Source organism: Echinops telfairi, unplaced genomic scaffold (assembly GCF_000313985.2).
Source record: "Echinops telfairi isolate 266 unplaced genomic scaffold, ASM31398v2 ScPeMD7_23;HRSCAF=83, whole genome shotgun sequence".
Classification (NCBI taxonomy): Eukaryota; Metazoa; Chordata; class Mammalia; order Afrosoricida; family Tenrecidae; genus Echinops; species Echinops telfairi.
The window spans coordinates 66,099,059-66,115,078 of NW_022103920.1; positions in this window are offsets into that span (position 1 = coordinate 66,099,059).

Below are 16,020 nucleotides of genomic sequence, written 5' to 3' on the forward strand. Positions count from 1 at the left end.
GACTTTCTTTTAAACTCAAAGGAGAACAAACTACTTATTGACTATAGTTGTATGTGCTATAGAACTAAAAGTACAATAAGTTGTATGGTTGCAAGACGCTCCAGTGGGTTACTCAAAATGCATAAATGTTACCCAAAGGATAAATTGTATTAATTAATATCAGCAAATTAATGAATAGCACTGCAGTTAATCCAGTGTTCTGTTCTGTTGTCCACTGGGTCACCGTGAGTGAGAACCAACTCAAAAATACTTAACAACAAAATATGGCATTATTTCTCAGACCTTGGTGCCTAGTCTTCTAAAACACATACTTTCGACATATTTTCAGGATCTAAGAGAATACTCATCAGAGACCAAATTCACAAGTTTGAAAATTACTACAGGCCTTCTCTTATATCTGTCGGTCCCTAATGATTCTTTGTATGAACTGTTTTTAATGTTTTTGTGAAGTGAAGAATCTGGAAATCAATTACTGAAGGCAGTCCTCAATGACAGCACACCTCAGCAACATTTAAATAATAGTAGTTATACAGAGAATGTTTTCTAAACATAAAGGAATTACAATATAAATCAACATCGGAAAGATGTCCATAAAATAACACCGGGGCAAAAGAAAAGAAGCAGCAATAACTTTAAAAAAATATTTTGAACTAAAATATATAAACTAATTTCTCATAAAAGCAAGTGAGATGCAGTGTTGAAAAAGAAATATATCATTGAATACATATCTCAAAGAGAAAACAAATGAAAAATTGTATCCTTGACTCCACTCTTGGAAATTATGGAAAGAAAAGAAATTTAAGCTGAAACAACAAGACAAAAAGAAGAAAATAATAATCAGATTTTGACCAAAAAAGATGTCATAGAACATCAAGAAAACAAGAATACAGGAAAAACCATTGAATGAAAATGTAGTTCTTTGAAGAACTCAGTCAAATATATATCTAAAAAAGCTAAGAAAGAGAAATATAAAGAGCGAGAAAGAGAAGACACAATTTTGCAATATTAGAAATGAAATAGAGCACATGATTACTGATCACATAGAGATTTAAAGCATAAAGCAACGTAAGACAACATAAGAGAAATAAGTCTCTGCCTAAAATTTTGATTACTTGAAAGTAATGAACCAACTTTTTAAAATATAGTTTAAATAGCTACCAAAATTTATACAAGGAAGCATATATCATATGACTAATTTGCATTAAAATTAAAGATTTTTCAAAAAATAGGTTTATATAGTTTTGCTGGTGACTATTAATTAATTAATTAAAAAAACAAATTTTACTAACTCTACAATCCATTTCAGAAATTTGAGAGAAATCCATCCTGATTTAATATTGAATGAAATATCATTCTAACACCAAAAAGTCATTACCAAAATAGCAAGCAGTATATTAATATCTCTCATAAATGTAGATGCCCTAAATAATAAGCTGGTGAAATTCAAGAATAATTTAAAAATTACATTACATAAGTGGGATTTATTCCAAAACTGAATCAACATTTGGAATTTATGTAATCCACCATAGCAGTAGATTGAGTAAGACAGCAGAGAAATCTATCAATTGACAGAGAAAAAGTTTTGATAAATTCAGAAGTGATCCATGATGAAAACTCCTAAAAACCAGGAATAGAGGAGAAAAGTTTGGTAAAGGATATTCACCAAAATCCTTTATACTTTATACTTGGCTTGGAAAAGCCTGGACACGTCTCCCAGAAGCAGAAGCATCAGTGGATGTTCTTTCTTCACTCTCTGAGAGACTATTGTCCCCACACCCTCACGAGGGAAGGGAGACAATAAAATAAAACACACACAAATCGCAAAACTGAAAAATCTGTATTAAAGCATGATCTGACTATCTACATAACAATAGCACAGAGTAACAAGAAACAAACTAATACATATGGAACTAATATAACCAATTTTCAGTGAATTAAAGTTAATATGCAAAACGAAAAAACCTTCCTATATAAAAACAGTGAACAATTTAAATTTTATTTTTAAACAAGGACAATTAAAATTACATCTTAAAACTTACAATAACAATTTAAAAAATGAACATATATTCAATGTTCCTATGAGAAAATCAGTAGTCTTAAGACTAAAAAGATGATAAAAATTGTTAGTCTTAAGACACTCAAACTTAAAAATAGATGTGATTGATGTGTGGGGGTCTATCAAAAATGAGACATTATATCCACTAAAAGATTTCATCAAAAGGGTAAAAAGAGAACGCACAAAGTAAGAAAAAATTTTGGCAATAACACAACTGACAATGGACTAAACTTTGAAATCTCAAGAAAACAGAAATGTCTCATTAAGAAAAAGATGGATAATCCAATTAAAATTGGTTATTTCCAATTAAAAATGACAAAAAGCATGAAGAAACCGTTGGCCAAATATGACATCCAAATGACCAACGAATATGAAGAAATGCTCTCAATCACTAGCCATTTAAGAGATGCAAATGAACGCAATGATGGAATACCACCTTATACCAACAATGATAGTCAAATTAAAACAAACAAGCCATGTTGGAGAGGATGCAAAGTCTTGGAAGCCTTTAGGCTCTGTGGAAATTGATATGGTGCTACCTCAAAAAGCTGGGAATAGAAAAGCCATGTGAGCTGGCAATCCTTTTGCTGGGCATGTACCCTAAAGAAATCAGAGTCCTAGCATGAAGAGACATGTGTTGTTGCTGTGAGGTGTCATTGAATATATTCCTACTCTCACAACCCCATGGACCACAGTGAGACACACTACCCACCCTACATCGCTCTAAGTGTGCAGCCTCAGGGTTGAAGGAAAGCTCATTAACAGCAGATGGTATGCAGATCACACAATATTGCTTGTTAAAATTAAAGATGACGTGAAGCACTATTGAGGAATATCAAGACCAAAGTCTTAAGTTTGGATTACACTTTAATGTAAAGAACAAAATTCTCACCACTAGACAAGAAGCAACATGATAATAGAGAAAAGACTGATGTCAAGAATTTCATTTTAGGTGGCCATAATCAATGCTCATAGAAAGCAGAAGTTAAGGACTCAAATGGTATGTTTCATTGGGTAAATTTGCTGCAAGAGACCACTTGCAAGGGTTAAAGAGCAAGATGTCACTTTGAACACTAAGGTGTGCTTGACTCAAGCCCAGGTAGTTTCAATTCCCTCATATGAAGAAGGAAGAGACTCTCTAGTACCGAGGAATGGGTCACTTAAAACTTATGGATAGCACTGAAAGGTCGTTAGATACTGAAAACCTGACGAATAGCAGCAGAGCTGTCAGAGGTAGTGCCAAACACGAACCCCTGAGATCGGAAGGCATTCAAATATGACTGGAAAAGAGCTACCTCCTCAACGCAGAGTCAACCACAATGATGAGGATAGAGCAAAGCTCGTGTGAGTAAAGCCTTTAACAGTTATTTCTCCACCTTCCTAATACTGTGACCTTTAATACAGTTCCTCATGTTGTGGTGACCCCCCCAACCATAACTATTTTTCATTGCTACTTCATAATTGTAATTTTGCTACTGTTATGAATTGGGTGACCCCTGTGAAAGGGTTGTTTGACCCCCATAGGTTTCGTGACCCACAGGTTGAGAACCGCTGCTTTAGAACCTTTTTTTGCTAATAGGCACAAATAAAAATTAGAAAACAACAACTGGAAACATCTATCAATAAGTAGAACTTGGAATGTGTGAAGTATGAATCTAGGGGGAAAGGAAGTTGTCAAAAGGGAAATGAAATGCTTAAAGATCAGTATTAAAATGTACACTCCAACCACTAATGCTAGTAGAAGAAACTGAGAAATTATACCAACGTCTTCAGTCTGAAATTGATCAGACATGCAATCAAGATGCACTGATATTTATTGGGGATTTCAATGCAAAAGTTGGAAACCAAGAGGAAGAAAAAGTAGTTGGAAAATAAGGTCTTGGTGATAAAAAGAAAGAAAGCTAGAGATTGTATGCTAGAATTTTGCAAGACCAACAACTTCTTCATTGCAAATACCTTTACAAATGACACAAAATGTGACTATACATGAGGATTTCTCAGATGGCATACACAGAAGTGAGACATTCAATATCAGAATCTAAAACCAAGCTAACTATGGAACAGATTATTAATGGCTCATATGTAAGATCAGGATAATGTAGACAAAATTAAAATAAGTCCTCATTAACCAAAATACTACCTTGAGTATATACCATCTGACCCTTTTAAATATCTCAAAAATATGTTTGGTGCATTGAACACTAATAACAGAAGACTTGATGAGTTTTGGAATGCATCAAGACCATCATATATGAAGAAAGAAACAGGCCATTAAAAAGAGAGGAAAGAAAGAAATGAACTTAGTGAATGTCAGACGAGATCCTGAAACTTGCTCTCAGTCTAAAGCAAATGAAAGAAAGAATGAAGTAAACAAATTGAATAGAAGGTTCAAAGGACTGACCAAGAAGACTATGTAAAATATTATAATGAAATGTGACAAGATCTAGAATTAGAAACCAAAAAGGGAAACCACATTCAGCATACCTTAAATGGACAGAACTAAAGAAAATAGTCAAGCCCAGTTGGCAAGATTCTAAGATTCTATAGGCAAACGTTTGAATGCTGCAGGAAGCATCAAAAGATGTGGAGAATACGTAGTGTTACTGTACCAAAAAGAACGAGTGTCCATTCAACAATTTCAAAAGGTAGCATATGATCAGAAACCAAAGGTATTGAAGGAAGAAGTCCAAACTGCACTGAAAGCATTAGCCCAAAACAGGACTCCACAAATTGATGGAATATCAACTGAAATGGTTCAAGGAACTGATAAAGTATTGGAAGCTTTCACTTATTTATGCCAAGAAATTTGGAAGACAGTTACGTGGCCAATTGACGGGAAAAGATTCATATATGTACCCTACAAGGGAAGAGGATACAAATTATAGACCAATATTATTGATACGGCATGCAAGTAATTTTTTGCTGAATCTCACCAAACAAGACTTGCAACAGTACATTTGCAGTGAGCTGCCAGAAGTTCTGGCCTGATTCCGAAGCAGACATGTAGCAAACGATAGCATTGCTGATGTCAGATCAATCTTGGCTCAAAGCAGAGAATACCAGAAAGATATTTCCTTGTGTTTTATTGATAAAACAAAGGCATTCGATTTTGGGATCATAACAAATAATGGATAGTCTTGAGAAGAATGGGAGTTCTATAACAGTTAATTGTGCTTACGTAGAATTTGTACAAAAAGCAGATGGTTAAACAGAACAAAGGAATACTACATGATTTCAAACCAAGAAAGATGTGTATCAGGATAGCATCCTTTCGCCATAATTACTCAATTTGTATGCTGAGCAAATCACAGAAACTGAATTATATGAAGAAGAGTGTGGCATCAGGACTGGAGGAAAGTTCATTCAAGACCTGCTATATGCCCATAAAACAAACTTGCTTGCTTTAGGGGAGGAGGACTTCAAGTACCTGCTGGTGAAGATTAAGGAGTAAACCCTTCAGTCTGGCTTACAATAAATCCTCACAACTGGAATGATAGGTAATATCAAGATAAATGAAGAAAGAACTTGAAGTTGTCAAGAATTTTATCTTGCTTGGATCCACAATCAAGGCTCATGGAAGCAACAGTCAAGAGATCAAAAGAACATGTTTTTCTGATAACCTGGCACTCTTTGATACTCACCTTCCTGAAGACAAAATGGGTGCATAATCAAATAAGGTGAAGGGAGTGGATGGTGCCTGGCTATCAAAAGATATAGCGCCTGGGGTTTTAAAGGCTTGAAGTCAAACAAGTGGCCATCTAGCAGGGAAGAAGATAAGCCCACGTGGAAGAAGCACACCAGCCTGTGTGATCATGAGGTGTCAACGGGATCAGGTACCAGATTATCAAAAGATCTAAAACAAACAACTATATCGATGTGAAAGGGGGGTTGGTGTGGAGACCCAAAGCCCAGCCATTGATAATTGTATATTCAAAAATATATGTATCTTTAATATACAAAATATTATTCAAGAAAAATGTAACATTTTCAAATATTTCAGATATCATGCCAGAAGATAAGCCCCACATGCTATAAGGCACTTGAACCATTCGTAGTTTCTATCAACCTTGATGTCTTTATTCAGGGACTGTAGCTCCTAATAATATGTCCAAAATAGGTAAACTGAAAATGTCATCCCCCTTGTGGTTGCACTTCTTCCAAGGCAGGTTTTTTCATGTTTGTCAATCCGTGATGTACTCAGCATTCTCACAACACTATAATTAAAGCCATCAATCTTCCTTCCTTACTGACCAATTTTCCATGCAGATGAGGCACATGGATATACTACAGCTTGTGTGAAGTTTGTGTTAGGCCTCATATGACATTTTCGATTTTTAACTTTTTGTAGAATTCCTTTGCAACAAATTTGCTCAGTGCAATTTGAGGTTTGATTTTTGACTGTTGCATCTGTGAGCATAGAGTGTGTTTCCAAAAGAAATAAAATTCTTGACCACTTCAAAATTTGCTGTTTATCGTGATCTTATTTATTGTTCCAGTTCCATTTTTATCTTATTGTTGAAATGTAATCCATATTTACAGCTATAATTTTGGATCTTCATCAGAAACTATGGCAAGATCTCTTTGCTTCCAGCATGCAAGGTTGTGTTATCTGCGTATTGTAGGTGGTTACCAAGTCTTCCTACAATCTGAGGCTGTGTCTTCTCCGTGTAGTCCAACTTCTCCGTACAGCCCAACATCTCAAATTATGTTCTTAGCATACATATATACCTATATGCATTCATTTTTCCATTCAAATACCTATCTACTCATCTATGTATGATCTATCATCTGTCCATAAGGTAAATGACAAAATGTAAAAAAACACAAACAACTTAAATATTACATTGAAATAATTTGTTCAATTTTTGAAATTTTATTAATGTAAACAATCTGAATCTTGGTCCAATGGTATATTCTTTCTTTCAAAGTAGACAGCATAATGGTAATATATAGATTCTTGTGTCATCTGTTACACATTAAAAGTTATAAGCAAAATAATCCTAAAAGCAAATAATTTAAAAATGTATTTTCATATGGAATATTTACCAAAGGCAACTTTATTATTGAAAATTCCTGGAACAATGTTAAAAAAAAAGCTTGTTAACTAATGAAAATTTATTTTACCTAATATGTTTCATCTGACTATTTTTGTTTTTTTAATCATATTTTTTGGCTCATACAACTCTTATCACAATCCATACATACTTCCATTGTATCAAGCACATTTGTACATTTGTTGCCATCATCATTCTCAAAGCATTTTCTTTCTATTTGAGCCCTTAGTATCAGCTCCTCATTTTTTACCTCCTTCCCCAACCCCCTTCCTCACGAAACCTTATAATTTATAAATTATTACTATTTTGTCATGTCTTACACTGCCTGACATCTCCTTTCACCCAATTTTCTGTTGTCCATCCCCCAGGGAGGTGCTCCCCTTACTATTTTTTTTTAAATCATTTTACTGGGGGCTCATACAACACATCACAATCCAGCTATCCATCCATTGTGTCAAGCACACTTGTACATTTGTCTATATCAAATTGGATAATTGTTTCCCTTACTGTAGTTATCAAGAGTGAATAAGCCCCTTATATCAAAGAATGTGAAGACAACATACAGATTGGGAAAATTTGGGGAAACAATTTTTTTTCAATCAGATTAGTTCCTCAAAATATATTTTGGAAAATTCTATATCTCAATAACAAAATCACAAACAATCCAATCAGGGAAAGAATTAGGCACAGGACTTAATTAGAGAATCTACCAAAGAAGATATCCAAATGTTTAATGGGCACAGAAAAAGTTTAACCTCATTAGCCATTAAAGAAATGCAAATTAAACTACAATGAAATCACACAAAGACTTATTTGAATTGTAAATATTAAGAAAGCAAAACAAAATATCCCAACATTAAGCATTTCTATGGCTGTGGAGAAACTGAAATCCTTTGCTAGTGGGAATGTCAAATGGATCAATCTCTGGAAAGCAGTTTAGCACGTCCTCAAAAATGTGAACATAAATCTAAGATATGTTTCAACCATCCCAATCCTAGAATAAGAGAACAAGGGATGCAAACAGAAACTGATCCCAAATCTGTGGGAGCACTTTTAGGAATTGCTAAAATATGGCAACAATCATTAATGGATAAAAGGTTAAACGAATGTGATACATGTGTGTGTGTGTATACATATACGCCATGAATCCTCCTTGTAAGCATTATTCTGTGTGGCATAAATCAGGTACATCATAGCACAAGAATAAATACTGGTGATTTCATTTATATGAAATGAGTAAGCAAATTTTTAAAGAGATTATTAGTGGTTACCAGAGGTGCAAGGGAGGAGGCCAGAGGAGGTTTTGGTATAACGAGATTAAGTATATATTAATGACTGTAGAATGATTTGGGAAAAGATAGCAAGAATGAATATACAACATGAGGAACATAACCTTGAAGGAAATGAAGAAAACTCAAAAAAGAAAAAATAAGCAGGTTTCCCTTTTGTTTTTATATATTCTGGGGTACAATCAATTCATTGCATAATGGTCTACTGTGCCTTGGGACTGTTTTATAAAAACTATTTTCATGCATATAATATTCAACAGACATATAGATATGTCTGGCAAGATAGAGGATTAAGCAGATAGATATGATAATCCTGAGCTCCTGAGCTTCAGAAGAAAGCAATAAATGAACTGAAAATTGGCTAGGAGAAGAAATGCGGAGCGTGAGGAGTCAGATAGAACAAGTGATTTATCAGTTGGCCCAACATAGCATGACCATTTTGAACTTTTGCAAGCAGCATTCATTTCGGAAGGCAACTGGATAATTGACTCCAGTAGCCCAGGGTCACAAAACACCACCAAAACTAAGGGCTAGAAACAAGAGAAGTGGAATTCACCACTTGTTCCCCACACTCTCAAGGTCACTAGAGAGATGACCAACCCACACTTTCACACACTTACTGGCTTCTGATACTCCCAGCCCCCTTACACAACTCCTGTTTTGCTTGAGCTCAGAAGTGCTGCCCTCATTGCCTGGGTGCTGGACGCATACAAAACCCTCTTTTGGAGACTCACATTCTGGTCAGAGCAGCAGAACACACAGTGCCCGGTGGACCCTTGTTCCCAAGGTTCCTGGGCAGACAAAAATCACTGGGCAGGCAGAAATTTCTTCTGGATCCAATTGTCCTGTCCCCACCTGATGTCTGAAACCAGCTGTCTTGACCACAATAATTATTGGGGCTACAATAATTACTTCTGCAACTGTTGCTCAGACACTGACCACCTTCTAGACCAGCAGGAATTGTCTAGGATAAGCCATCGTTGCTCCACCCATGACCTAGTGGCTGGCAGAGAGTGTCGATATATACCAGGGACCCTGCTCCCCCAATTTTCTCCTTTCCTTTTCTTTCCCTTCTGCTTATCCTCTCTTTTCTCTACTTCCATTTTTTATCTCTTTGTATCTTTTTCCTCTTCCCTTCCCTCTCCTCTTTTCTCTTAATTTTTTATTTGCTATTTGCATCCCCACCTCCCTTGTTTTATTTTATTTTATTTTTTGTCATTTCTTTTCATCTTCATTTTTTTAATCAATTTATTGGGGTTCATACAATTCATCACAATACATCTTTATCTCTTGTTGAGATAAAGATTGGGAAAGCTTCTTTAAAAAATCTGTTATAACACAGCAAAATTTTAGAAGATTTTAGGAAAATACTACAAGAGCAAACTGACAAAATAAATGAAAAGTGAAAACCTTGAAAAACAGCAAGTAAAAATCCAGAAGTTTAATAATGAAAATTCAGTAATAGATATTGAAAGAGAAAAGAATCAGAATTGGGTCAATGGAAGAAAGAATTCGTGGAATTGATGGCAAATCTCACAATACTAATTTTCTAGAGAATCAATCAAGTCCTTGGTTAGTGCAAGTAGTTAAAGCTATTGACTGTTCATGAAACGTTGGGAGAATGGGTAAAACTCACAGGTGTCTTGGTATAAAGTTTGGACTACGTACTTTCAAAAAATCTGACAGTGAAAGCCCTTTGGAACACAGTAACTCTGACACAGAGGGAGATGTCAAAAGTCAGTGTCAATTCAATAATAATTGGTCATTGGGAACATTCAAACACACACACAAATATTCACCTTTCTTTACCATACTCATTCATTATTACTTAAAATGCACAAATAAGAACATATCATTTAAATAAAATTGCTGGTCCTGATTTCTATGGAAGAATAGTTTTAATAAGGATCAGAAGAGGCAGGCATCCCACTCATGCTCATAAAATGTACAACATCTTATTATTTTAACAAATTTGGTTTAAACTAATATGAACTCTTATGCATACAATAAGATTCTGCCCTTCATCATTATCATTTGGCTAGACAGAGGATTTGGGATTGTGATACCATGCATTATTTGGTAAGGCTCTGGAAAAAGACACGGCTTTCTGTTCTAGTTACAGTCTACTCCCTCAATGCAAGAACACTTTGTCCTCACAAACTGGCATTCTGTGATGCTCACCCTCCTAGCATAATCACTGAAGACAAAATGGGTGCACAAGCAAATGTGGAGAAGAAAGCAAGAGGAGAGTGCCTGGTTATCAAAAGATATAGCATCTGGGATTTTAAGGTTTGAAGTTAAATAAGAAGTCATCTAGCAAAGAAACAACAAGCCTACATGGAAGAAGCACACCAGCCTATGCGACCATGAGGTGTCATCAGGACCAGTTAACAGGCATCAGAAGACCCATAAGAAACAAACAAACAAAAACATATTGTTGAGAATGAGGGGGATTAGAGCACAGACCCAAAGTCCACCTGTAGACAATGGAACATCCTCTCACAGAGGGGTCTCAGGGAAGGGATCAATCAACCAGGGAACAGTAAAGCACTAATGAAATACACAATATTCCTTTGGTTCTTTGAGGGTCCTTAACCCCCACTATCATGGCCAGGATACTGCCTTTCACTGCAGGTTAAACTGGAGCATGTGCACATGTACACATAAGAGATAAGAGCTCAGGACACATCGGAACCAGGAACAGGAACGGGAACAGCAATATCAGAAGGGTAGGGGGAAGGTAGAGAGAGGAGGGGAGGGGGAACAGATTGCAATGATGGACACATAACCAAATACCTCCCTCCAGAGGGAAAACAACAGAAACCATGGGGGGAAAGAGACAACGGTCAGTGTAAGATATGAAAATATGAAAATAATAGCATCATTTATCAAGGGGTCACAGCTGGGGGTGGGGAGTAGAGAAAAAAGAGGAGCTGATACCAAGGCCTACATAGAAAGTGAATGTCTGGAAAAGAAAAATGGCAATATATGTACAAAAATGCTTCATACAACTGATGTGTGGATTGTCGTAAGAGCTGTATGAGCCCCCAATAAAAGTATCTTTAATTTTTAAAAAAAGAGAGAGAGCTACAGTCTAAGAAAGCAGCGGGGGCAGTTCTACCCTGTCCTAAAGGTATCAACTTGATGCCAGCGGGTTGGGTTTGGGTTTACCCTAGTGACCCTACAACCACTCTAGAGGGCAGAGTAGACAAAAATCCCTGTGAGTTCTTGAGACTGTAACTCGTGAAGGGAGTAAATAGTCTCATCGTCCCTGAAGGAGAGACTGGTATTTTAAAATCACTGGCCTTGTAGATAGTAGCTCAATGTTTATTGACTTTCTGGCAGTGGCTATTGAGTTTATACATAGTCTTTGTAACCCTTACCAATGACTTGGTGGGACCAAGCAGATTGGGTGTATTTCCTCGCATCCTGATGGGGCTGACTAAGAGACGATGAGGCAAGATGCTGATAAGTTATATGATTCAGTGGTAAGTAATTGTTAACAAAGTTAAATGTAATTTTAAAATTATGGAATTCTATAGTAGAGATTCCTCAATTTTTCTATGCTGGGGGTTCTAAAATGAGGCTTCTCTGAAGCAGGAAAGGGGGATCTTACTATCCTCTGGAGGAAGAGCCAGAAGTGGAGCAGATCCTTTGAGCTCCAGGAGGTCCCATGCATTGAGTCTTTTCCCTGCTGGGATGGAGCTGTCATGCAGAGGAAGGGCAGCAGCAGAGAGAATGGCACAAAGGCAAGAAGTGGGGTGGTTTCCCAGAGCACGTTGGGGGGTGGGGGTGGGGGGCTTTAGGCAGAAGCTTGCTGGGGAAGTGCAATGACCTCCAAGGACTTGAAGATAGAGTGGAATCCCTTCGGTTTGAGGCTTATTTAAGGTGGAAAGGAGTGCTCTTTGAATATTTACTATCAGTGCTAAATGAGCTTGGTAGCATTGCCTGAGCAGAGCAGAGGCCCGCCCAGGGCCTGCATGGCTGGAACAGAGACAGAGGGGCCTGAAAGTGTGGCTGAGAAGAGACCATCCTGAGAGGTCAACACTGAGACATGGAACGGAGATAGGATTGAGACAAAGAACGTGGGGTTAAGAGCGGCTTTATTAGGGTAGGGAAAGAGCTCCCCGAGGAGGAAAGGGATAGCGGAGAAAGGGACAGGGGCATCTTGAACTCCTGCGTGGGTTCCTAAACCCAGTTAGGTCAGGGAAATCCAGCTTGTCGGTGAGGGTGGTGGGAGATATCTAGGGCTCAAGCTAGGGAGGTATCCCTTGACAACAAGAAGGGAGATTTTCTGCTTGCAGCTGCAGGACCTTGAGTCAGGATGTGATCGCTGGGAAGTGCCTTTGTTGTTTGCCAACCAACTCCCTGGAGTGCTGGCACAGGGGCTGCACAACCTTGGTCTGGCTAGATAAGCCCCATAGAAAGTTGGGGCAGAAGATGCATATTTCAATAGGTCATTCATCTTCCTGATAGACTGGAAATGGGGACCTAGAAGTTCTATCCTCCTGAGGAGATGGGGGCTGCCTAGTCTAGACCCTGCCCAATCATTAACCTAATGTAAGTTATTAAAAGGAAAAAAAGAAAACATTTAAATTTACATGGGCCTTAATTCAAATCATCTTTTCATACATTAAATACTTCTAAGAAATCTCATGTCTAGGTTTAACATATTTCTGACTATAAAAGTTATGTAACTGATGCTAAAACCTAAACAACTTCACCAGATGATCTAACTCCGATTAGATTCTTCTTTCACTATGATCTGTGCTATTATTTTCTAGATGTTTCCAAGACAGAGACAAGAACCCAGATTTCTCTTATACCAACAAAGCCAACGAACCAGACAAACCCATTGATATTGAATTCATTCTGATGTGTAGTAATCCTATATTGGTTATGCTTAGGGCTGCTAACCATAAGGTCGGCAGTTCAAAAGCAACTGCTGTTCCATGGGAGACATATGAGGCATTCCACTCCCACAAAAATCCACAGTCTCAGCAACCCACAAGGGCAGTTATACTCTGCCCTATAGGGTTGCTATGAATCTACCAACAGGGTTACCTTAATTCACTGGTTGAAGTCTCTTGATATTGACTTTCTCTCATTTGACATAGTACATTTTAATATCACAGTTGGTTTGTGAATCCAACCTATAAAAAGAAACTGCAAATTTTGGGGGTGGGGTGGTGGAGTGAACTATTGAAGTAAGAAGCTGTGGGGAACCATGAGAAATTTGATGAAAAGCATGTAACTTTTCAGACTCAGCACCTTCATCGAACAAAAATGGATCTGAAGACATAGCAAGCTGCTTCCACGTGGCCTTTCATTCCTTTCCCCCCCCCCCCTTGTTTTGCTTGGATGTGAAGATATCCTGTGACTGAGCTGTCTCATACTGAAGAGTCAGCACTGCTGTTGCAGTGGAAAGAGCTATATTGAGAACTTTATTATGCTCATCTGAAAAGCGAAATCAGTGATTATGAACAACTTATAGGACAGCTGAAAGTAGTTAAATCATTTGCTTGTAATACTCTCAAGATCTTAAAATGCTATAATATATAAAACACATTCAGTCACTGTAGCACTTTTACCCTTAGATGAACTGACTTTAATCTATGGAAGCTTTTCATTTAATCCCTTTCTCCCTATTTTGTTATAAGACAAAAGTATTCACAAGGGGAAAGTTTCTTACTTTTGGCTTTAAACTCCATGTTTAAATTAATAGACAGATTCCAATTTGGGGGTGGGTTGGGATGAAGAACAACACAGAAAAAATACAAACAAATAACAAACTAGGAACATTCTATCTTGAAAATCAAATTCTCTTAAGAGACGTTATTAATTTGGGATGTACTCCTCACTTTATTCTGAAGATCACAAGCAATATATTCAAGGCCTGCCTGGCTGGATCATGTATCCAGCAAGGAAATTCATGCATCCTCAACAGAGACTTTATTTCTCCACTGGAGTGAGAGCACAATAGATCTAAGTTCCTTAACTATATGCAATCTTTTACTGATCACAGAAGAAATTAGAAAAGGAGAAATTTGCATAACAGTTCAGCTAATAGAGGGTTCAGCTAACAGAGAGTTGAGTTTGAATACTGCCTTTTCTATCAATAGCTGAGTTCCCTAGAGTAAGATTCGCTAATTTTTTTAAACCACAGGATAGTTTTCTGTAAGGAGGGATTAATTAAGAACTTTCCTCATAAAGCTCTATGGACAATTCAGTGAGGTCATAGAGTTTAAAGCTGCAAATCTTAGGATACCCTGGGCTCCATATTTCTCTCCTTTGCTGAAGCTGGATTGCAAATCAATCCAGTAAAAGGGAACTTGAATTGATCTTTGTTGTGGCTTTTACTACATACAGCAAGAAGCATCCATCACTGTAACCCCAAGCCTTTTCCTTTGAATTTATCCCCAGAATCCCTTTAATCAATCTGAAGAGTCATTTCTTATGACACACAGTTTAGTTGGCCAGGTAAATCATCATCATCATCATCATCATCATCATCATCATCATCATCATCATCATCATCTTTGCTAGTCTTGGAGTTCTTAATTCCACTAATTAAATCCCATATTCAGATCATCTGTGTTCTTGAAAGCCTTCAAAATATGCATTCTGTGATTTAGACTAGATGTTGTGATATGTTATTGCTTTCTATGTTTCTCAGTTACATTTCTAACTTAATCCCTCTTCCACTGCTTTACAAACCTTCACCTCAAAATTGTTATCCTTTTGATCATCTGTGTTTCATTGGCTCTATTAAAATTTCTTTAGTCATAATCCCACTTTACTCCACATTCATCTGCCAGTTAAATTTTCACAATTCATCCTTTAAGCATATATTTGCAATTCAACATAAATCCCTTGCTTTGCTATCTCTCCCTTAAATTCCCTGGCTCAATATACTTGATGCCTGCACCTGTGTAACTATAGAAAGCTAGACAAAAGATTAAACATGTGCTGAATAGTCTCATTTTAAAATAATAGCCATAAATCACAAATGAGCACCCAACAGTGCTCTATATTCCCAATAAACTTCTCACTGTTTTCTCTGTCACCTCTTGAAGGGACCAATTCCATTTTTCTCCTATGACATTAAATATACACTTTATTCTCACATGCACATTACTCACATATACAAATACTCTTACACTTGAACACACACATACACACACTTTCAGTTTATAAAATTGCCTCCCTGTTCTGGGAAACCAATATATTACTAAATAAACTCTCTCACTGTTCCATTTTCATTCCCTACAACCTTTAACACAGTGAGATAGTGAAGGTTTATTGTGCCAACCTGGCCAATAAACACATGTGGGATTAATTGAAGGGTGGAGAAATAAATGGTTCAGTGAGCCTCACCTTTCTAGTTCTCTTGTCTCTTGCTCTCTGATGGTCAGACCAGTTGCGGCTGCCTTAGCTAGTTCTCTGCCTCAGCTTGCAAGGCTCACTTCCTGAAAGACTTCCCTGAGGAGAAGTTACATGGACTTACCCTGATACAGTCATGAGTGCTAGAGCAGCCGTGAGGAGACCCTTGCCACCACCACTGGATTCAGAGACTTTCTACCCACTGGCCTGTAATCCTCCGACATTTGGTGTCATTGTA